Raw genomic sequence first — 24,152 nt, 5'->3', positions numbered from 1 at the left:
AATGAACATACACACACACACATATGCATACTTATAACACATATTAGTGTTCCATCAACAATTTAATATTCCCACCATTTCTTTCTACTAAAACGCTGCAAAGCTATAATTTAGTCCATTTTGATGTCAACTGGCCCTAAGTTGGTAAAAATAAACCATCTGTACCTATCAAATCTATTTTTATCCTTTTCTCATTAAACTGACTTAACACATTCATAGCCCTGAAAGTCTAATGAAGTAACTGCTTATAAGGTAAGCATCCTAGATGATCCAAGAATATTTCTTCTTTCAACCCTAATAAAGGGTTGAAATTTATAAATTCTTGTAGCACACACTCTCTCTCCCACAGACAGAACATATTTATGTACTCAGGTCCAAGGACTCCCATGTTGAAGAACAATGCTATAATAGAAATAACAAACACTATACAGGCAGAAATGATGGGGAGATTAATTCCAACTGCAGAGGTTTTATGGAGGAGGTAACATATGAGGGCAGCTCTGACATGTGAGTTTAGTGCCAAGTGTTTAAGCTTTCTATAATTTTTTTTCCATAAGATTGAAAATATGATACAAACTTGAGTAAAAAAAGACATGAATATTCATTGGCAAAGACAATAAAGAGAAATTTATCAATTTTATGAACAAAAGGTGAGGAGTTTTCTTCTAAGAAAGAAAATCAGATAATAAGATTCCAAGCAGCATAAAAATAAATGGCATACTTTGCATGTGGCAAAGTTCACTTATACTTATTGATGTAATGCTTTTTAAAGATACTCACATAAGGAAAGCATCAGGAATACTTCTATTAGTTAGACTTATTTTAACATCTATGACATGCTAATTTTAGGTACCCTTATGATGTAATACCCGCTTCAAGGATCACTGCCTTGTCAAGGTGAAGGGGCTTGCATAACTCAATGAAGCTATGAGCCTTGCCGTGTAGGGTCACCCAAGATGGACGGGTCATAGCAGGGAGTTCTGACAAATCGTGATCCTCTGGAGGATGGAATGGCAAACCACCCCAGTATACTTGCAATGAGAACCTCACAAACTGTATAAAAGGCCAAAAAGATGAAACCAAAAGATGAGTCCCCCAGGTCTGAAGGTGTCTAATATGCTGCTGGGGAAGAGCAGAGGAGAATTACCATAGCCCAGAATGAACGAAGCAGCTAGACCAAAGCAGATACAATGCTCAGTTGTGGATGGGTCTGGTGATGAAAGTAAAATCTGATGCTGCAAAGAACAGTATTGTACAGGAACTTGGAATGTTAGGTCCATGAATCACGGAAAACTGGACGTGGTCAAGCAGGAGATTATCAGAATAAACATCAACATCCTAGGAATTCGTGAACTAAAATGGAATGAATGAATTTAATTCAAATGACCATTATATCTACTATTGTGGGCAAGAATACCATAGAAGAAACAGAATAGCCCTCATAATCAACAAAAGAGTCCGAAATACAGTATTTGGGTGCAAACTCAAATATGACAGAATGATTTCAGTTCATTTCCAATGCAAGCCATTCAACATCACAGTAATCTAAGTCTATGCCCCTACCACCTATGCTAAAGAAGCTGAAGTTGATCAGTTCTACGAAGACCTAGAAGATCTTCTAGAACTAACACCTAAAAAAAAGGTGTTCTATTCATCATTGGAGATTGGAATGCAAAGTATGAAGTCAAGATATACCTGGAATAACAGGCAAGTTTGGCCTTGGAGAACAAAATGAAGCAGGGCAAAAACTAACTGAATTCTGCCAAGAGGATGCGCTAGTCTTAGCAAATACCCTTTTTTCAACAACATGAGAGACGACTTTGCATATGGACATTGCCAAATGGTCAATACCAAAATCAAATTGATTATATCCTTTGTAGCCAAAGATGGAGAAGCTGTATACAGCCAACAACAACAACAAAAAAGACCTGGAGCTGACTGTGGCTCAGATCATCAGCTTCTCAAAACAAAATTCAGGCTTAACCTAAAGAAAACTGGGAAAAACACTAGGCCAGCCAGGTATGACTTAAATCATATCATGTATGAATTCACAGTAGAGGCAATGAAGAGATTCAAGGGCCTAGATCTAGTTAACAGTGTGCCTGAAGAACTATGGACAGAGGTCCATATTGTACAGGAGGCAGCAAACAAAACCATCCCCAAGAAAAAGAAAAGAAGCCAAAGTGGTTATCTGAGGAGGCTTTACAAATAGCGGAAGAACAAAGAGAAGTGAAAAGCAAGACAGGGAGGGAAACATATATCCAATTAAACACAGAGTTCCAAAGAATATCTAGCAGAGATAAGAAGGCCTTCTTCAATGAATAGTGCTTAATAATAGAAGAAAACAACAAAGGGAGAAAGATTAGAGATCTCTTCAGGAAAATTGGAAACATCAAGGGAGCATTCCACCCAAAGACGGGCACAATAAAGGATAAAAATGGTAGAGACCTAGTAAATGCTGAAGAGATCAAGATGAGATGGAAAGAATACACAGAAGAACTGTATAAAAAATATCTTAATGAACTGGATTACTACAACGGTATGGTTTGTCACCCAGAGACAGACATTCTGGAGTGTGAAGTGGGCCTTAAGAAGCACTGCTGTTAATAAAGCTAGTGGATGGAATGAAATTCCAACATAGCTATTCAGATCCCTAAAGGATGATGCCATCAAGGTTTTGCATTCATTATGTCAGCAAATCTGGAAGACCCAGAAGGGCCACAGGACTGGAAAAGGTCAATTCTCAAATCCTCATCCCGATTCCCAAGAAGGGTAGTACTAAAGAATGTGTTAACCATCAGATAATTGCACTCATCTCCCATACTAGTAAGGTCATGCTTAAAATCTTGCATGCTAGGCTGATTCAGCATTATGTGAACCAAGAACTTCTAGATGTCCAAGCTGAGTTTAGAAAAGGAAGAGGAACTAGAGATCCAGTTGCCAGCATTTGGTGGATTATAGAGAAAGCAAGGGAATTTCAGAAACACATCTAGCTCTGTTTCATTGACTATGCTAAAGCTTTTAACTGTGTGGATCATGACAAACTGTGGAAAGCTCTTAGAGAGATGGGAATACCAGACCATCAGGTCTCCTGAGAAACCTGTATGTGGGTAAAGAAGCAACAGTCCCCTGTATGGAACAACTGACTGGTTAAAGACTGAGAAAGGAGTACAATAGGGCTGTCTGCTGTCACCATGTTTGTTTAACCTACATGCTGCGCACATCATAAGAAATGCCAGTCTGGATGAGTTACAAGCTGGAATCAAGATAGGCAGGAGAAACATCAACAACCTCAAACATGTGGATGATACCACTCTAATGGCAGAAAGCAAAGAGGAACTACAGAGCCTCTTGATGAGGGTGAAGGAGGAAAGTGAAAGAGCCATCTTAAGACTAAATATTAAAAAAAAACTAAGATCATGGCATCTGGCCCCATTATTGCATGGCAAATACAAGGGGAAAAGGTAGAAGCAGTGACAGATTTCTTCTTTTGGGCTCTAAAACCACTGGATGGTGATTGCAGCCATGAAATCAGATGATTGCTTCTTGGCAGAAAAACAATGACCAACCTTGACTGTGTATAGAAAAGCACAGACATTACTCTGCTGACAAAGGTCCATATAGTCAAGAATGGTTTTCCCAGTGCTCACGTATGGCTGTGAGACCTGTAAAGAAGGGAGAACACCAAAGAATTGATGCCTTCACACTGTGGTGCTGGAGAAGACTGTTCAGAGTCCCCTGGACAGCAAGATCAACCAGTCAATTTTAAGGGAGATCAATCCTGAATATTCACTGGAAGGTCTGATGCTAAAGCTTGAGCTCCAGTATTTTGGTCATCTGATGTGAACAGATGACTCATTGGAAAAGTCCCTGATGCTGGGAAAGATTGAGGGCAGAAGGAGAAGAGGACATCAGAGGATGAGATGGCTGGATGACATCACCGAAACAATGAACATGAACTTAGGCAAACTCTGGGAGATGGTGAGGGACAGGGAGGCCTGGTGTGCAGCAGTTCATGGAGTTGGCAAAAGTCGGACACAACTGGGAGACTGAACAACAATAACTGGATGCAATATATAAGAATTTTTCTATTTCCATTTATATCAAAATCTTTTCTCCTCTTCAGTTTTTCCTTCGTGTATTAGTAGAAAAAGAATGAAAGAGTCGAATATCATAATCCCATAACTCAGTCTGTAACACACTTCTGCTCATCTCTGAATCAGTTTCTGTAGACTCTATTTGTATTTTATCTACTCCATGACAAACATTTCAACAAACGTATATCTCACAGAAGATCTGTGCACTGGTATTCTAGAAGGTGTGAAAGGAAAAGAATAATGTGTTAATCAGATTAACTTTCAAGTCATTTTTAATTCAGAAAATATTTACCTAGTAGTCTAGGTGCTAGACTCTTTGCTGATTACAATTAAAAATACCAAACCAAATTAGAAAATTATTTTTCTTTTATATTCTCTCATGCATATATTAAGGTTACTGTATCTTTTATTTTTAGGAAGATCTATTAAATAGTTGGAGAAGGCAATGGCACACCACTCCAGTACTCTTGCCTGGAAAATCCCATGGACAGAGGAGCCTGGAAGGCTGTAGTCCATGGGGTCGCTGAGGGTCGGACATGACTGAGCGACTTCACTTTCACTTTTCACTTTCATGCATTGGGGAAGGAAATGGCAACCCACTCCAGTGTTCCTGCCTGGAGAATCCCAGGGACGGTGGAGCCTGGTGGGCTACCGTCTATGGGGTCGCACAGAGTCGGACACGACTGAAGTGACTTAGCAGCATTAAATAGTAGCTCATTTAGAATTTTTACATAAGAAGTAATCTTTAATCCAAGGATTCAGGGCTTCCCTGATAGCTCAGCTGGTAAAGAATCTGCCTGCAATGTGGGAGACCTGGGTTCGATCCCTGGGTTGGGAAGATCCCCTGGAGAAGGGAAAGGGGATCTCTAGAGAATTCCATGGACTGTGTAGTCCATGGGCTTCCAGAGTTGGACACAACTGAGCAACTTTTCACTTTTACTTTCCATCTTTAATTCAAATGAGTATGTAACATTGTACATTTTCACTTGTTGAAAGAAGTTCAGTAGGGTCTCTGCAACAGGGTATCACTTCTATCTACAGGTACTCATACTAAGAACACCATGCATACTATTAGCTCCTCTAATGTTAAAACTGCAACTTTTTGGTGAGATGCAATAGGAGTGAATGGAGGTTTCTTTTACTCAAATACACAATAGCAATAGAAAATTGATCTGTATAAAGTAATTTAAATGGCTGCTATATACTAACTTTGAAGACATGTTCACAATTCAGACTCTAGAAAACAAAATGTTTAAGACAGTTCATGATTTTAAGATGGTAGATTTTTAAATTTAATGTTTTAGATGTATTCATTGTCATAAAATATGGAAATTCTTTATTTCCATAAATTCTGGCTCAATCACTTATTATATTTTATTAAAGATATTTTAAATTTGGCTATAACTCTTTTTGGTATTAGAAAAGAAGAAAAATAAAAGTCATATAATACATAGCAGACTTGTTCTTAAATGTTTGATGTTTGTAATTTCCAAATAATGACTTAACTAGCACACTGGGAAAGACACTTTACCCTTCTGACTCTCAGTTAATTACCTGTAAATGTAATACTATGCCTTCTATATTTGTCAAAGGCTCAAATAGAGATCATCTAGTATCTTAAGGAGTGAATAAATAGTTTTGTTCTTCCTTCCTAAACGCTTTGTATAAAAATATATTTATTTTAAAAATATTTAATGGGAAAAACCATGAGTAATACTAAACTTATTAACATTAGAAGAAACTTCATTAGGTACTCCGCACTTAACAAACTTTTTGGTTTGTAAACTCCTATAAGATCTGACTTCTAGGCTCATAACTTCCTCAAATTTTACATTTCAACAATAATGAACTAAAATGGTTGAATGTCCCTGAATACATGTTATTTTCAATCTATATGCTTATTTTCTCTTTCTGTATTCTCTTGTAACTCATACCTCAAAACTAGCCTAGATGTCTAGTTTTTCTTTAAATATTTAAAGATTTCCCTAGTCTTTTTAAAGATTTCCCTAGTCTCCTTTCCGAGACAAAGAGAGTGAATCATTCTATTCTTCTTCTAAAATTCAAGCCATCAAAAAGTGACAACATCAGAATGGGAGAAAATAATAGTAAACGAAGCACCAGACAAAGAATTAATCTCAAAAATATACAAGCAACTCCTGCAGCTCAATTCCAGAAAAATAAACGACCCAATCAAAAAATGGCCCAAAGAACTAAACAGATATTTCTCCAAAGAAGACATACAGATGGCTAGACATACACATGAAAAGATGCTAAACATCACTCATTATCAGAGAAAGGCAAGTCAAAACCACAATGAGGTACCATTCACGCCAGTCAGAACGGCTGCTATCCTAAAGTCTATAAGCAATAAATGCTAGAGAGGGTGTGGAGAAAAGGGAACCCTCTTACACTGGGAATGCAAACTAGTACAGCCACTATGGAGAACAGTGTGGAGACTCCTTAAAAAACTGCAAATAGAACTGCCATATGACCCAGCAATCCCACTACTGGGCATACACACTGAGGAAACCAGAATTGAAAAAGACATGTGTACCCCAGTGTTCATCACAGCACTGTTTATAATAGCCGAGACATGGAAGCAACCCAGATGTCCATTGGCAGACGAATGGATAAGAAAGCTGTGGTACATATACACAATGGAATATTACTCAGCTATTAAAAACAATGCATTTGAATCAGTCTAATGAGGTGGATGAAACTAGAGCCTATTATACAGAGTGAAGTAAGTCAGAAAGAAAAACACCAATACAGTATGCTGCTGCTGCTGTGTCACTTCAGTCATGTCCGACTCTGTGCAACCCCACAGACAGCAGCCCACCAGGCTCCCCTGTCCCTACTAATGCATATATATGGAATTTAGAAAGATGATGATGATAACCCTATATGCGAGACAGCAAAAGAGACACAGATGTATAAAACAGTCTTTTGGACTCTGTGGGAGAGGGAGAGGGTGGAATGATTTGGGAGAATGGCATTGAAACATGTATATTATCATATATAAGAATCGCCAGTCCAGGTTCGATGCATGAGATAGGGTGCTCGGGGCTGGTGCACTGGGATGACCCACAGGGATGGGATGGAAGGGAGGTGGGAGGGGGGTTCAGGATGGGGAACACATGTACACCTGTGGTGCATTCATGTCAATGTATGGCAAAACCACTACAATATTGTAAAGTAATTAGCCTCCAAATAAAATAAATAAATTTATATAAAAAAAAAGTGACAACAGAGTTCAAGGGAAACAAATGAAATATAAATAAATCAAAGACATTAAAACAATGGTGTAAACTCTGTTATATTATCTTGATGTAAATCAAGGTAAATTTTGGCTATGAGTGACAGCCCAAAACTGAGTGGCTTATAAGATAGAAGTTTATCCCATTCAAGTCAAGGGTATAAGCAAGTCAGAGTGCGCAAGGTGACTTTCTGAAGTTATCAGGGACTTTCAATCTTACTGCTTTGCCCATTCTGAATTTGTGGTTTTCCCTCATTGTTCACTTATCAGATCCACATATCAGCAAGCATAGAGGAAAGGGGGAAAAGAACACATACCCCTCTTCCTTTAAGGCTACTTTCCATGCAAACTACACACAGTCCTACTTCTTATGTATCTCTAGTTAAAACTTAGTCACATGACCACATTTAGCTGTGAGACTGAAAGTGATAGTTTCATTCCAGGTAGTAATAGGCTGGGAAAAGATTAGTAGATGAGGAAAACCAACGTTAGGGTACAACAGTCCATCATTGCCGGACTTGGATATATATTATTTGCTGCTGCTGTTAAGTCACTTCAGTCGTGTCCGACTCTGTGCGACCCCATAGACGGCAGCCCACCAGGCTCCCCCGTCCCTGGGATTCTCCAGGCAAGAACACTGGAATGGGTTGCCATTTCCTTCTCCAATGCATGAAAGTGAAAAGTGAAAGTGAAGTCGCTCAGTCGTGTCCGACTCTTAGCGACCCCATGGACTGCAGCCTACCAGGTTCCTCCGCCCATGGGATTTTCCAGGCAAGAGTACTGGAGTGAGGTGCCATTGCCTTATCCAATATATTATCTGAGGTAGGTACATAACTGACATTTACTATTTAACACCAATATTTCTAGTAGTGTGTATACTATAAAATTATATAGTAATTTCTTCTAAATTTCAATTTTTAAGTTAAATATTTCTATTGGTAGAGATTAATCTCTATGAAGTTTAAATAACATTCACAGTAAAATTACCAACAGGAAAAAGAAATTTCAATAAAAACAGAAAAAGCTACTTTAATTATTATAAAAGTTGCTTTGTAACAGGTTATTAAATATGAGTTAAAATGTTAAATAAGAATATTTAAAATAAAATATAACCATTGTATTAATAAAACTACGTATAAACAAAACTGCATGTAAATGAAACTGCGTGAATACTCTTAGAGAAGATACAGGATTTGGGGAGATTTGGGAAGAAAAAAGTCCATCAGTTAGTTTATTGTATCTCTTAGAAATGCTATATAGAGATTTTTAATCAAGTAGAGTGATCACAAAACAGAAGTAAAAGTTAGAATAAAGAAAAACATGGGGAGGGAGGAGGGAGGAGGGTTCAGGATGGGGAACACATGTATACCTGTGGCGGATTCATTTTGATATTTGGCAAAACTAATACAATTATGTAAAGTTTAAAAATAAAATTAAAAAAAAAAAAGAAAATAAAAACCAGGTTTTGATCAAGATCTCGCAGTACGTGACTTTCAGCAAGTAACTTTACAGATGATGATGACTGTAAGGGGTCAAAAGAATTTACCACTTTGGTCTGGGTTTTGTGCTTCTGTAGTAAGCATTTTTTCATTTAGTATTCACAACATTCCATTAAACATTATTCCACTTTAAACAGAAAAAAAAACAAACTGGATAAGTGACTCAAGAGCAAAACGGCTATATTAAATATCACAGCACAAATGTAAAGGTTTTTCTAACCCAGTTCCTCTTAACCATTATGCAAGCCACCTACCTTCAAACTCTTGAATGTTGGTTTTGTCATTTGTTACATAAGCGGAATTTAGCACAACCTAAACTGTTCTAAAGTTAATTCTGGTCTTTTAAGATGTTGGTATTCTAATGAGGTCTGACTCCCTTCCCCCAATTCCCAAAAAAAATCACATAATATCAACAGATCTAATCAGTTTCTTTCCTGGATCTTATGTGAGTCAGCAAAGTTATCATTTCTATATATAAGATAGAAAGTAAAAATCCATATATTAAAATGAATAGACGAAAAGATCATAGTGTGGAAGTAAGGTAAATTTGAATATATCCCTATTCTTCATAAGGGCTTCCCTGGTGGCTCAGACGGTAAAGCGTCTGCCTGCAATGCAGGAGACCCAGGTTCCATTCCTGGGTCGGGAAGATCCCCTGGAGAAGGAAATGCCCCTTCTCATATCAATAAAAGAGCAAACCAAAAAGTTACATAAGAGGGAAGAAAGGTAACTAATATTTATAAAAATCCTTTTACATATATGCATAAATCATTTTGTGAAAATACAGAGGCACAAAGAGGCTGACTTGCTAAAGGTCATATACACAGTATACATGCAGTGACATCAGTACTTGCTCTGGTTCTAAAAGTTAGTCTCTTTCCTATCTAGCCTGCTTCCTATGGCTCAATTTTGGACATTCATGTATTCATATCCTTGTTTCAGTTTTAATGTGAGAAAACTAAAGATAATCTTTTTTCAATGATCTGATGGATGTTGGCAATTTAATCTCTGGTTCTTCTGCCTTTTTAAAATCCAGCTTGAACATCTGGAAGTTCACTGCAGCCATAAAATTAAAAGACACTTGCTCCTTGGAAGAAAAGCTATGACCAACCTAGACAGCATATTAAAAAGCAGAGATATCACTTTACCAACAAAGGTCAAAGCTATGGTTTTTCCAATAGTCATGTGTGGATGTGAGAGTTGGACTATAAAGAAAGCTGAGCACCGAAGAATTGATGCTTTTGAACTGTGGTGTTGGAGAAGACTCTTGAGAGTCCCTTGGACAGCAAGGAGATCCAACCAGTCCATCCTAAAGGAAATCAGTCTTGAATATTCATTGGAAGAACTGATGCTGAAGTTCCCATACTTTGGCCATCTGATGCAAAGAACTGACTCACTGGGAAAGACCCTGATGCTGGGAAAGAATGAAGGCAGGAGGAGAAGGGGACGACAGAGGATGAGATGCTTGCACAGCATCACCAACTCAATGGCGATGAGTTTGAGTAAACTCTGGGAGTTGGTGATGGACAGGGAGGCCTGGCGTGCTGCAGTCTATGATAGGGTTACAAAGAGTTGGACACGACTGAGCGACTGAACTGAATCAAACTGAAAGATACTCTGGCTTCCCAGGTGGTTCAGTGGTAAAGAATCTGCCTGCCACCGCAGGAGATAAAGCACACACAGGTTCGATCTCTGGGTTGGGAAGAGTCCATGCAGAAGGAAATGGCAAACCACTCCAGTGCTCTTGCCTGGGAAATCCCATGGATGGAAGAGCCTGGCAGTCTACAGTCCTTGCGGGGGAGGGGGGGGCGGTCACAAAGTGTCAGACATGACTGAGTACACACACACACAAAGATACTAATTTAGTTCTTTGTGGGTACTAACAAAACATTTTCCTGGATACAATTAGAAAAGACATATTAAAATATGCATTTATTAAATACATATTAAAATATGCAAAATACAGGGGAATATATGTTATCAGTTACATCAGAATAATAAAAATTCAGTATTACCAAACAACTAAGGAGAGAGAGTTATTTTCAATTAGGATGATTAGGGAAAGCCTCAGAGAGATGATTACATGTGTACAGGACATTCAAGAGGAGGTTTGATTTCATCAAGAGCAATATAAGCCTGAAAAAGAAAAAGCATATTCCAGGAAAAGGGGATGACATGAATGTAAGTATGGAGACAAAATGTATATTCAGGGTGGAGTATGTAGTCCACATTGTGTGGAATGTAGTGGGTCTTCTTCTTGAATAATAAGATATTTGGGAAATATGTTACAGCCAAACTTAGGAGGGGTCTTGAATACCAAGTTAGATAGTCTGGATTTGATCATACAAGAAACAGAAAGTCACTAAATATCTTCAAGTAGAGAAACAAAAGAGTTAGAGCAATGCTTTAATAAAATTAAACTGAGGACCACATATGTATAGGCTTCAGTAGAATTACTGATGGCCAGGAAGAAGAGATAGATCATTTAGAAGATAATGACATTTCAGTGGAATATACTGGGTTGGCCAAAGATGTTATGGAAAAACCTGAATAAACTTTTTGCTGAATCCAATAACATAGAGCTTAAAAACAGAAATTCTCCTGAGTTCTGAAAATTTCTGAAGAAAAAATTATATATATAAGATGTATATTATATAATATATAAATACTTAGTACAGCTTCAGCTCTGAAAAAATCTATAATATCCCCATTTCAACCACAATCTTATCTACCCTGACGAGTCCTTTAATCTCTCCATTTTCTTTGAATATATCAGCCTTCCCCCATCTCATTTTATTCCAGTCCCATGGTGAACACTTGAACTACTCTCTCAATACTTTCAGCCTGAGTCAGTGTTGAAATCTACCCACTTTTCTTGACTTAAGGGGCTAGAGAAAGCTTCACAACCTTGACATTATGAGAAAGGGTTTCTGTTATCAGGTACTTATGAAACTCTCATATGAATACTTAAGTTTTTAACTTATTTAACATCTAATAATGTTAAATCTGAACACTACCTCTCTTTCTGAAATTCTTGAATTCAAACAGTTGTAATTAAATGTTCTCTTGGCGGCGCCCGCATCAGTGCCCCGGTCCACAGCAGCGCCCCCGCCCGCCGCCCCGGGGCCCACCAGGCCGCCGCCTCCGCGTGCCCCGAGCCTCTGACGGCCGCGCGCTACGAGTGAGGCGCCCCGGGAGAGGGGCCGCGCGCGGGAGGGCGGCGCAGGAGGGAGCGCGGGGTAGCCGGGGCGCCCCGACGAACCCCGCGTCCCAGAATCCCGGACCCGGAGCCCGGGAGCACCGAGTCGGTGGGAGGGCAGCAAAAAAATAAAAAATAAATAAATAAATAAATGTTCTCTTAATATTACTCTAAAAATGTACTGAGGGTCAGCATTTTTTAATTAAAAAAAATACCTTTTTCATACGATGTTAATTTTAACTTCCTGATTGTAAAACACTAGATGCAAAACAGAAGGATGCTACAGAAATATGTTAATATTTTGCTGTAAACCATTAGTTAGGGCCATAAAGTTCTGATTAAGAAAAAACAAACAAGCAAAGAGCTGCAAATCAGAGATATTTAAAATGCTCCCTTAGGAAAATGAATGAACATGCCATAAAAATCTGTAGACTCAACGATGATGATAAAGCCTTTAAAAATACAATAAAAGCCCTTTCTGGACTCTGAAAAATGTTAAATGTAACAAATGAACCAGTTTTCAAAAAAAATGTTAAAACATAAAGATTATATATATACAGATTAACATTTCTGATAATTACTTCTTCTAATGAACAGTTAAAATAGGATTAAAGAAGCAGACTCACTGAATAAATAATATACTCAATTTTTTCCTGTTATTTAAAAGGCATTTTCAAAAATGCTGTAAAATTTCATTACTGCAATTCAGATTTTACTAGTTAGAATTTTCTAATAATATAGATCAAAACCTTAAAGTTTTTCTTTATATAGCATATTTCCTTATACACAGTAGAAATTGACATTTTAAAATTAAAGAGGAAAAGTATCCATTTCTTAAGAAAACTATCCTTTTGAACAACTCTCCATATTTGGAAGACTCTTTATACATCAATGAAAATTTTAAAAAAGAAGTCTAAGAATCCTTTCAAGAATGCTGTTTTCACAGTCCTTCGTAATATGTGATTGCAGTCCCAAGTAATTTTATTGTTATAATCTTTTTCCTAATGTGGAGTCACCTCAAATATTTTGTACCATATTTTATAAAAACAAAACTAAAAATGATGATTCAGGTTGTAATTATGATTCACACTGAAATATGTATATATAATTGGGCATATAATTTCAGTTATAAATTAAGGATAATTTTCATTTAAAGTGTTTAAAATCATTTAAAGAACTATTTAAATAAACTATACAGTGTGAGATATGAATCATTAAATGTTAATATTCAATTGGCTGTAGAAAGAAAGAGTAACAATTAAAAATTATAAATATTTTCTAACTTAATTCTCATTCTCAGAGAAAACAAAACATCTTTAAAAGCTTAATTATCATTTTAGTCTTACTGTGATCAATGTGGTCAATCTTGTGACATCACTGTTGAGAAACCTGTAATAGGAAAACAGAAATACATTCAGCTGAATCATACTTGAGTAAGTAGTTTCAAAAACTAAAAACTTTGTTTAGAATATTTGTCTGTCATGATGCCATAAGGTATTCTAAAATTATCAGGAAAAGTACAATTGGCATGACACAAATAAGCATAAAACACCTAGAGTTTATCTATAGGTCATTATTTCTTATTGCATGGCAAATTATGTTTCATTTATAATCAACAACACTCCAGAGTAAACATATTAGTAAATAAACAATAGGTCACTCAGGTTAGTTTTATTTGTTTTCAAATATTTACTAAGAAGAGAATCAGTCTTAAATATACTATAAAACAAATGACAGATAGGTATCCTTTTTTTTCTATGATTAAATCAGCTGCTCAGTCTATGCCCAAAACATGATCTACTCCTTATTATCAATCAACAGGAGAAACTCTGCATTGCAGGCAGATTATTTACCAGATAAGTTACCAGGGAAGCTTAAGAATACTGGAATTGATAGCCTATCCCTTCTCCAGGAGTCTTCCTGATCCAGGAATTGAACTGGCCTCTCCAGTACTGCAAGCGGATTCTTTACCAGCTGAGCTACCAAGGAAGCAATTTAAGGTGAGCTTTTAAACGTTTAGTGTTTAAAAGTAATACAACATTAATGGTGTTTTAAGATTCATAATTAGCTTTCATTATTATTTCATTCTCTCATAAGAATTCCTTCAAAGTGGGAAAGAGGTATTTCTCATTATACACTCAGGAAAACAGACGTTGGAGAGGATGCATGACTTGCCCAGGCACACAGAACTGAGTTTCCCTTGGTTCCTCTTTTTATCCAAACCTCCCACCCAATCCATCCTGCCAACCATTCTTCCCCATTCTGTCCTTGTTACTGCTGTTTACCTCACTAGTTCAAGATATTGCTCTCCTATATCACGATTCTAGTCTACTGTCCTTAACTCAGCGACAAATGTATCAGCTCACATCACTCCCTTACTCAAAACTGTCCAATGGCTTTTCCATCAATTAGCATATAATCTGTAATACCTACCATGGCCTATTAGTCTCTCTGTCACCTGGCTTCCTGACTACAGCTTCTGTCACTCTCTCCTTACTATGTCCCAGTCACCATGACCTTTTTGATATTCCCAAAATATACCAAACCTGTCCCTCTTCAGAGCCTTGACATTTGCTGTTCTCTCAGCCTGGAGCAATTGTTCCCTGTATCTTTACAGGACTGGCTTTCTTACTTCATTCAGTGTGATAAAAATGTCAGTTCCTCAGAGAAGCCTTCTCTTACCACCAGAGACTGTTTTTCAGCTGCTAGCTCTGTAAGAGAAGATCACTGGAGCACTAGTGTAATAGCTGGAACCCAACAACTACTCAAGAAAGAGCTGCTGAATGAATGACTGAACAATTACTTATTGATTTCTTACTGCATCTAGCACTATGCCCAGAGGGACATATAAATAAAAATGCTTACAATTTCTATTTAAGAAAAATATGCCATAACAACTTTCATATGCATTTTTAAAAATCACTGCAGGGAGAATTTGGGAAGTTCAAAAAAAAAAAAAAAGTGGACAAAGCAGGGAGTGGTGGGAAAGTGAGTACAATGAGTTACAGGTGTGATATAATGACAGTCTGGACAGTGAAGATGAGTACAGACAGAATGGGAAACCCAAGCAACATCTTGCATGGAGAAATAAGAGGACTTCACGCTAAACTAAGTACAGGAACAAGGACATCAGAGAATGAAAGATTATCGGGGATACAATGAAAGAAACCTGCAGTGGTAGAGTAGAGTGACTTTCATGTTGGACAATAAATAAACCCAATGTTACCAAAGGCTATTCAAATAGAGACATTTCTCAACAACAGGTAGAAATTGTGACATAGAATAGAAACTGGAGCCTATTATACAGAGTGAAGTAAGCCAGAAAGAAAAACACCAATACAGTATACTAACGCATATATATGGAATTTAGAAAGATGGTAACAATAACCCTGTATACGAGACAGCAAAAGAGACACTGATGTATAGAACAGTCTTTTGGACTCTGTGGGAGAGGGAGAGGGTGGGATGATTTGGGAGAATGGCATTGAAATACGTATAATATCATATATGGAACGAGTCACCAGTCCAGGTTTGATGCACGATACTGGATGCTTGGGGCTGGTGCACTGGGACGACCCAGAGGGATGGTATGGGGAGGGAGGAGGGAGGAGGGTTCAGGATGGGGAACACATGTATACCTGTGATGGATTCATTTTGATATTTGGCAAAACTAATACAATTTGTAAAGTTTAAAAATAAAATAAAATTTAAAAAAAACTAAAAAATTTAAAAAAATAAATAAATCTTATACTGTAAAAAAAATAAAAAGAGTCATATAAAAAAGTACAACTCAAGCCAAGAGAGTGGGTGAGTTCACCAAGGAAATGAATATAAAGTAAAGACAGACCATTAAGCAGAATTTGGGGAATACCTACAAATAGGGTTTGAGCTTCCTGGTAGCTCATCTGGTAAAGAATCCACCTACAATGCAGGAGACTCTGTTTGATTCCTGGATCAGGAAGATCTCCTGGAGAAGGGATAGGCTACCCACCAGTATTCTTGGGCTTCCCTGGTGGCTGAGATGGTAAAGAATCTGCCTGCAGAGCAAGAGACCTGGGTTCGAGACCTGGGTTCAATCCCTGGGTTGGGAAGGGCATGGCAATCCACTCCAGTATTCTTGCCTGAGAATCTCCATGGACAGAGGAGCCTGGTGGGCTGCAGTCCATGGGGTTGCAAAGAGTTGGACATGACTGAGCAACTAAGCATGCATAAGTAAGGTTCCTGGGAAGCAAGAGAGGTGAAAATGTCTTGTGTTTTGTTATTTTTTAAGTTCAAGAAATAGAGAAATGAAAAATACACTGAAGGCAAAAGAGGAAAGATTATCAAGGTGGAGAACATGTTAGTTTTAAATTATGCATGGATGGATAAGAGAATATAAGACAGGAAATTAATTCTCTCTGAACTACCCATGCTCCCACCATATCAAATCAGATCAGAAGCATATAGATGGATTACTTTACTCTCTGAATCCAAAAACCTGCCTTCAGGGAACTCCTTTATGCTCTCAACTTCAATCAATACCAAAAAAACAAGCTTGCGATGGTAAAGAGTCAATACAAAAAGTCTTATGAAAGAACCAATTATACTTTATACAAAACTCTTAAATGAAAAAAGATATTAAATATTTTTAAATAGTTACATTCAAATAATATAAGTAGTTGAATAAAAAGATAAATGTTTCATTTTATTTTTTTGGAAAAAAACAAGATAATTAAGACTAAATCTATGGTGTAAAATGCTACTTGATTTAAAGTCCTAATCCTCAAAGTATAAAAACCTAGCAGAGACATTCTTTCATCATGGTAGCAATTTTTACACATAACTTACCAGGTATTTGCAAATACATGAGGAAAAAACATTTGAAATTAAAACGACACTAAAGGATAAAGCCAGACAAAGCTTCTAATAAAAACCCTGGTGGCTTTTATAATCAAGGAAAAGGTAATTTTTAAAAAATCATCTTAACACTAGGAAATATATTCAAATTAGACATATTATAAAAAAGTGGTAATACATTTTATGAAAACATAATTCAACTAATGTATTGGTTATGTACTTTTCCCCTACAAGCCACCATTTTAGTAAATACACACAGAGAAAATCTCAACTACATTTACCCTCAGAAAACACCTAATAATGTTAAAGTGTGGGAAAAGAATCTTAAGTTACAATCAAATGTTTCCATTAATTAGGATGAAACTATTTTTCTTCTTTCTCTGCCCCCAAATGGAAAAAGTCTTTCCTTCTGTAACTAATTTTAGCTTTACCTTCACTTGATAACCCTACATTAAGTTTCAATATACACAAAGTTAGGATATTTATCCATACCTAAGTAACCCTTATGGAGAAGGCAATGACACCCCACTCCAATACTCTTGCCTGGAAAATCCCATGGACGGAGGAGCCTGGTAGGCTGCAGTCCATGGGGTCGCTAAGGGTCAGACACGACTGAAGTGACTTAGCAGCAGCAGCAGCAACTAACCCTTACGGCAGAAAGTGTAGAGGAACTAAAAAGCCTCTTGACGAAAGTGAAAGAGAAGAGTGAAAAAGTTGGCTTAAAGCTCAACATTCAGAAAACGAAGATCATGGTCCCATCACTTCATGGGAAGAGGATGGGGAAACAGTGGAAACAGTATCAGACTTTATTTTTTGCAGGGCTCCAAAATCACTGCAGATGGTGACTGCAGCCATGAAATTAAAAGACGCTTACTCCTTGGAAGGAAAGTTATGACCAACCTAGATAGCATATTCAAAAGCAGAGACATTACTTTGCCAACAAAGGTCCGTCTAGTCAAGGCTATGGTTTTTCCAGTGGTCGTGTATGGATGTGAGAGTTGGACTGTGAAGAAAGCTGAGCGCCGAAGAACGATGCTTTTGAACTGTGGTGTTGGAGAAGACTCTTGAGAGTCCCTTGGACTGCAAGGAGATGCAACCAGTCTATTCTAAAGGAGATCAGTCCTGGGTGTTCTTTGGAAGAAATGATGCTAAAATTGAAACTCCAGTACTTTGGCCACCTCATGCGAAGAGTTGACTCATTGGAAAAGACTTTGATGCTGGGAGGGATTGGGGGCAGAAGGAGAAGGGGACGGCGGAGGATGAGATGGCTGGATGGCATCTCTGACTTGATGGACGTGAGTCTCAGTGAACTCCAGGAGTTGGTGATAGACAGGGAGGCCTGGTGTGCTGAAATTCATGGGGTCGCAAAGAGTCGGACAGGACTGAGCAACTGAACTTAATGAAAAAATTCAAAGGAATAAATGAATTTAAAAATCTGACATTTTCTCATCCTATTCAATCTGAACACAGAAGTATATGCTGCGTGCGCGTGCGTGCTGTCGCTTCTGTTATGTCCAACTCTGGGCGACCCCATGGACTGTAGCCCACCAGGGTTCTCTGTCCAAGGGATTCTGCAAGGCAAGAATATTGGAGTGGGTTGCCATGCCCTCCTCCAGGGGATCTTTCTGACCCAAGGATCAAACCTATGTCTCTTATGTCTCCGGCATTGACAGGTGGGTTCTTTGCAACTGTGTTAGTTGCTCAATCGTGTCCAACTCTGTGACTCCCTGGACTGTAGACCACCAAGCTCCTCTGTCCATGGAATTCTCCAAGCAAAAATACTGTAGTGAGTTGCCATTTCTTTTTCTAGGGGATCTTCCCAACTCAGGGATTGAATTCGGGTCTCCTGCAGTGCAGGCAGAGACTTTACCATCTAGCCACCAGAAGTCCATCTTTACTACTAGCGCCTTCATTTAAAGTATTAGTCATTAAAATATTTAATCATTCATTTATAAATCAATTTAATGTTTTCTCTGTATTCTATGCAAGGTGTAGTTATATAATAAAAATTACCTCTAAAATATATAAATGAAAAGTAATCTCATAAACCATAGGCTACTTGTAGGCCATTTCAGTGTTGTAAACTTGGATTGTAGCGTGGAAAGTCTGTGTCTGTCATTCATTTTTTAGAGGATCACAACTGTGCAGAATTTGGCATATGTTTCTAAGGTTAATAACAAACTTTATAACAATCTAAACACACTTCTATCATCATCTAGCTCTTTCAAATCCTGTGCATTATTGTTCTTTTCTATTACTTGGGGAAATTATTTGGTAGGAAAAAAATCACATACTTTGATAAGCAATACTTTGGAGGGAAATGATATTGTAAATAACAGAGATCTATAATCTGAGAAAACTGGTAAAAATGTGATCTACCACTAGTGGAACACAGTATCAATATCCATGGGATGTGGTCTCCACATCCTACAGATAAGGGAGACCTGAGTGTACTATGCCACTTTATATAAGGGACTTGAGCCTCCATGGATTATGATATCCATAACAAGTCCTGGAATCAGTTCCCCACTGATATCATGGGACAACTCTATTCTATACGAAGCTGTCCAATGAAACAATGCAAAATGAAAAAGTTTAATATCTGCACTGTCCAATACCTAGCCCATAGCCAAATGTGCCTGAGTACTCGTGATATGGTTAGTGACTTTTAAATATTAATTTAAATTTAAATATTGACATGTAGCTACTATCATATTAAACAGCACAACTAGGCATTTCTGAAACTATACTAAGATCAAAGTGTAAATGATCCTTCTAAAATATTTGAAAATTTATTTCTTTCTTTTTCTTTTTTCAGACATAACCCTCAACCATGTTGGATAGGATATGTTCCATTCAGGCACACTGCTCCAAATTTGGAGGCAAATTATCTTCAAATAACTTTCAAGTTTATGTTGAGTGGAAAAGAAGGTCTATTTTATTGTAGAATTCTTGATGAATCATATTGCCTGTAAGAGGAAATAGTCTTGGGTATTGGGGAGCTGAGTTTTAAATCTCTTTAAATTTAAATCTAAATCAGCTGGGTAGAAGTGGTTTACTTCATTTATTCATGCACTGTTATGACTAAAACTTCAACCAAATTTAGAAAAAAAGAAATTCATTTTATTAATAATTTTAATAGTCCTGATCCTGGGAACTTCTTTTGACAACAATTATTTTCCCTGTCTTATTATGTTTTAAGAAAAAAATATGAGCAAGCTTTAACAAAAAGACCCACGTAATATGGTATGCATGAAAGAAGTCTGCTGTCTAATCTAGAGTGGACATATAAATAGAAGATTTTATATAACATGAATAGAAGTTTTGTCAAGTAGTTTTGTCAAATTATGAAAACACCAATCAACTTAATACTTGAAAAGCAACAAAGCTCTGAAGTGGTAGAAATCATTTCCTGATCTGTACAAACAGTGACTATGGTGGTGTCTGGCTAAAAGTTGTTTTCCTGATGTAGTGGGGGGAAGATACCAAAGGCAGAGAAAGGAAAGAAAGAAACCAGCTTGAACAGATAGGACCAATTTCAAGCAGTGTTTTGGAGCATAATATTCACTGAATAGGCTTTCCTATTGGTTGTTCCAGTGGGAAAGAATCTGCCTGGAATGTAGGTTCAGTCCCTGGGGTGGGAAGATGCCCTGCAGAAGGAAGTGGCAATTCATTCCACTATTCTTGCCTAGAAAATCCCATGGACAGAGGAGCTTGCTGAGCTTCAGTCCATCACCATGGGGTCAAAAAAGAGTCAGACATGACTTAGTGACTAAGCAGTAACAACAACAAATTCAGTGAATGCTTTCTGTCCTCAGTTTCACCTGTAAGTGTAAACAGGATATTCAGTAAAATATTAGATGTCCATCTTCCCTTAATGTTCAGAGAAGCTGTGAAGGCCGGGGTTCCAATGATTTCTGCCACTGCACATTAATCCATGTACATTAATCCAGTCCCTCCTAGACACCAAGGGATGACTGTAATTCAATACCTGCTGTTAGAAATAACCAGAAGCCCACTATCTGAAGATACCAGGAAGTTCAAAAGTGATAACACTATAGCCTCCCAAGAGCAAAGTCTGGAAATACAGCCAATGAGAGTTCTCATTTTAATAATTTTGAATTTTTATTTATTTGGCTGTGCCAGGTCTTAGTTGAGCCTCACGAACTCCTACCTGTGGCATGTGGGATCCAGCTCCCCTACCAGGGATCAAAACCAGGCCCCCGAATTGGGAGCATGGAGCCATAGCCACTGGACCACCAGGGAAGTCCCAGTTTCTCATTTTCCACCAAACTTTGTCATATCAAAACCTAAAACAAAGTGAGCTTCCCCTCTGCTTTAATTATTAAAGAAAACCAAAAGCAAAAACAAAGTATGTTGTACATCTCTTTAAGGTTTTAAAGAGATGATTCACCACGGTTCTAACTTTTTGTCACTCTTTCCCATACTACTTCTCTCTTCAGCTAAACAAATACTACTTTAGGTAAAATCAAACATGAACAGATGGCATTTTAAAAAGCACTTCTTGGAGAAAACCATACTTTGAAAAGGTACAGTACCCCCACGTTCATAGCAGCATTATTTACAATGATCAAGACATATTAGCAACCTAATGGACAGATGAATAGATAAAGTTGTGGTACACACACACACAATGAAATATTACTCAGCCATAAAAAGAAAGAAATAATGCCGTTTGCAGCAACATGGATGGACCTAGAGATTATCACAGTAAGTGAAATGAGACAGACAGAGAAAGACAAATAATATATCATATCACTTCTATGTTGAATCTAAAAAAAAAATGATGCAAATGAATTTATGGAACAGAAATAGACTCAAAACAAACTTATGGTTGTGCTGTGTGCAATGTGCTAAGTCGTTTCAGTTGTGTCCAACTCTTTGTGACCCTATGGACAGTAGCCTTCCAGGTTCCTCTATCCTTGGAATTCTCCAGGAAAGAATACTTGAGTGGGTTGCCATTTCCTATTCCAGGGGATTGGGAAAGATGGGACATGGATATTTTAGGAATTTGGGATTAACAGATACACACTACTATACATAAAACAGACAAATAACAAGGTCCTGCCATATAACACAGGGCACTATATTCAATATCTTGTAATAATCTATAAAGGAAGACAATCTGAAAAAGAATATATATGGATACTTTGCTGTATACCAGAAACTATCACAATATTATACATCAACGATGCTTCAATAAAAATAAATATAAAATAAATCAAATTAAAAAGCACTTCTTGTATTATCAATGATTTTACATTTCTTATGAAATAAAATTACATTTATGGAGCTTCCTTGGCTGCCCAGTGGTTAAGATTCTATGCTCCTAATGTAGGGGGCCTGGGTTCAATCCCTTGTCAAGGAACTAAGATCTTGTATGCTGCATGGTGTGATCAAAAAAATAATTAACTTCCATTAATTACTAAAATAAAAGAAATAATTTTACTATCCTTACTACAAAAGCTGTCACTCCTTCAAAATATATCCTATCCTTCACGTGCAACACTTGTCCTTAATGTTCTGTGTGACTGAGAATTCTCTAAAACGTATAATTCTCATAGGTTAACTCACAAAATTTTTAAACAGCATAAGCCTTATTACAATAAAGTTTAGCTAGTGCTCAAATACTGGAGATGGAAATGGCAACACACTCCAGAAGACGGGGGAGCCTGGTGGGCTGCCGTCTATGGAGTCGCATAGAGTTGGACACGACTGAAGCGACTTAGCAGCAGCAGCAGCAGCAGCAGAGCTCAAATAGCAACTTCATAAACTTGCTGATAATAAAATCCATGAAACAAAGTTCAATTGGCTATTAGATTTGGTGAATTTTTTTAAGCATATATAAAGCTGGATCTTTTTCTAAAGTTTACCACCCTATTGTTTCAACACTAATTAGTACTTCTCAAAATCTTTACTCCCTAGTTCATGGGTTTCTGCTTTAGGGCCATAAATGGGCACCCAGTAGAGGAAGAAAGTCACTGTCACTGTCAACAGGTGTTGAAATATTTTTGAGGCTAGTATATACACAATATCCAAAAATGAACTAGTCACTTGGGTGAAGTAATATAATGAAGGGCTTCATTTAAGAAAAATTATATGCTGTTTTTGGAGAAGGCGATGACACCCCACTCCAGAACTCTTGCCTGGAAAATCGCATGGACAGAGGAGCCTGGTAGGCTGCAGTCCATGGGGTCGCACAGAGTCGGACACGACTGAAGTGACTTAGCAGCAGCAGCAGCATATGCTGTTTTGGCTCTATTTTTATTTCTCTAAGTTCTTTTTCTTAGGGAATTCAACTCAAATTTTAGCAACAGAGAGGTAAAGTTTTTGAAGGATTACTATTAACTAAAGTAAAATACATTATTTAAAATTATGGGGAAATTTTAGTTTTTATCAAAATTAGAATCCGTCTTAGTCTTGTCAACAAATGCCAAATCAAAATTTTCCAGTGATAAAATTGCCTTGGAAAAAACCACCTCACTTGAGCAAGCCAGCAGGCAAGAAAAACACAAACATAGCTCTATAAAGGTTTCATGTACTATAGCTAAAAGACTTAAATGAATTATTCCATTCCAAACCTTTAAATATCCAATTCCAATTAAGGCTATAGTGCACCAATTAAGCAATTTAACAACAATCAAAAAAAATATTAGATACAAACCACCAAAGTTGCCATCACTAATAAATAAATAAATTTCAGATAACATACATTTTACTCTTCTCTATTAAAAGAACGTCGCTATGAATACTTAGGGATATTAAGTAACCATTACTACTATTTCATTTTTTCTGAGAACTCTTAAAATGATTTCATCATTAAAAAGAAATATGGTTTAATGGTGTCAACAAAATGTTACATTACCCTGGTCTACTTTTAGGATTTTGGCATACATACATAAGATAATTTAGGCAATCTCTTAGTACTTCAGTTTGCCATACCATAATTATCAACTTCATAGGGATGTTGTAACTTTTACTTAATTGTGCTTATAAAATTTTTTGAGGTACACAGATGAAAGAGAGGTATAAGGCTCAGATGCAATTATTGCTATGTACTTGATGGGGGAAAAAAGCCACTTAAAAGCATTTAATAGTAACAACATGGATGAGATGGAGAACACTAGGGTAGGAAAAAGTTTGGTGATGGTGGTAGTGATAGAAAGTGCAATGAGCATGTATTGCATATGATATATGAGGATGCAGCATGTATGAACAACACTTTGAAGGAGTTTGCTACTAAA

This window comes from Bos indicus, chromosome 2, assembly GCF_029378745.1.
Source record: "Bos indicus isolate NIAB-ARS_2022 breed Sahiwal x Tharparkar chromosome 2, NIAB-ARS_B.indTharparkar_mat_pri_1.0, whole genome shotgun sequence".
Lineage (NCBI taxonomy): Eukaryota > Metazoa > Chordata > Mammalia > Artiodactyla > Bovidae > Bos > Bos indicus.
This window is presented reverse-complemented; position numbering follows the sequence as displayed.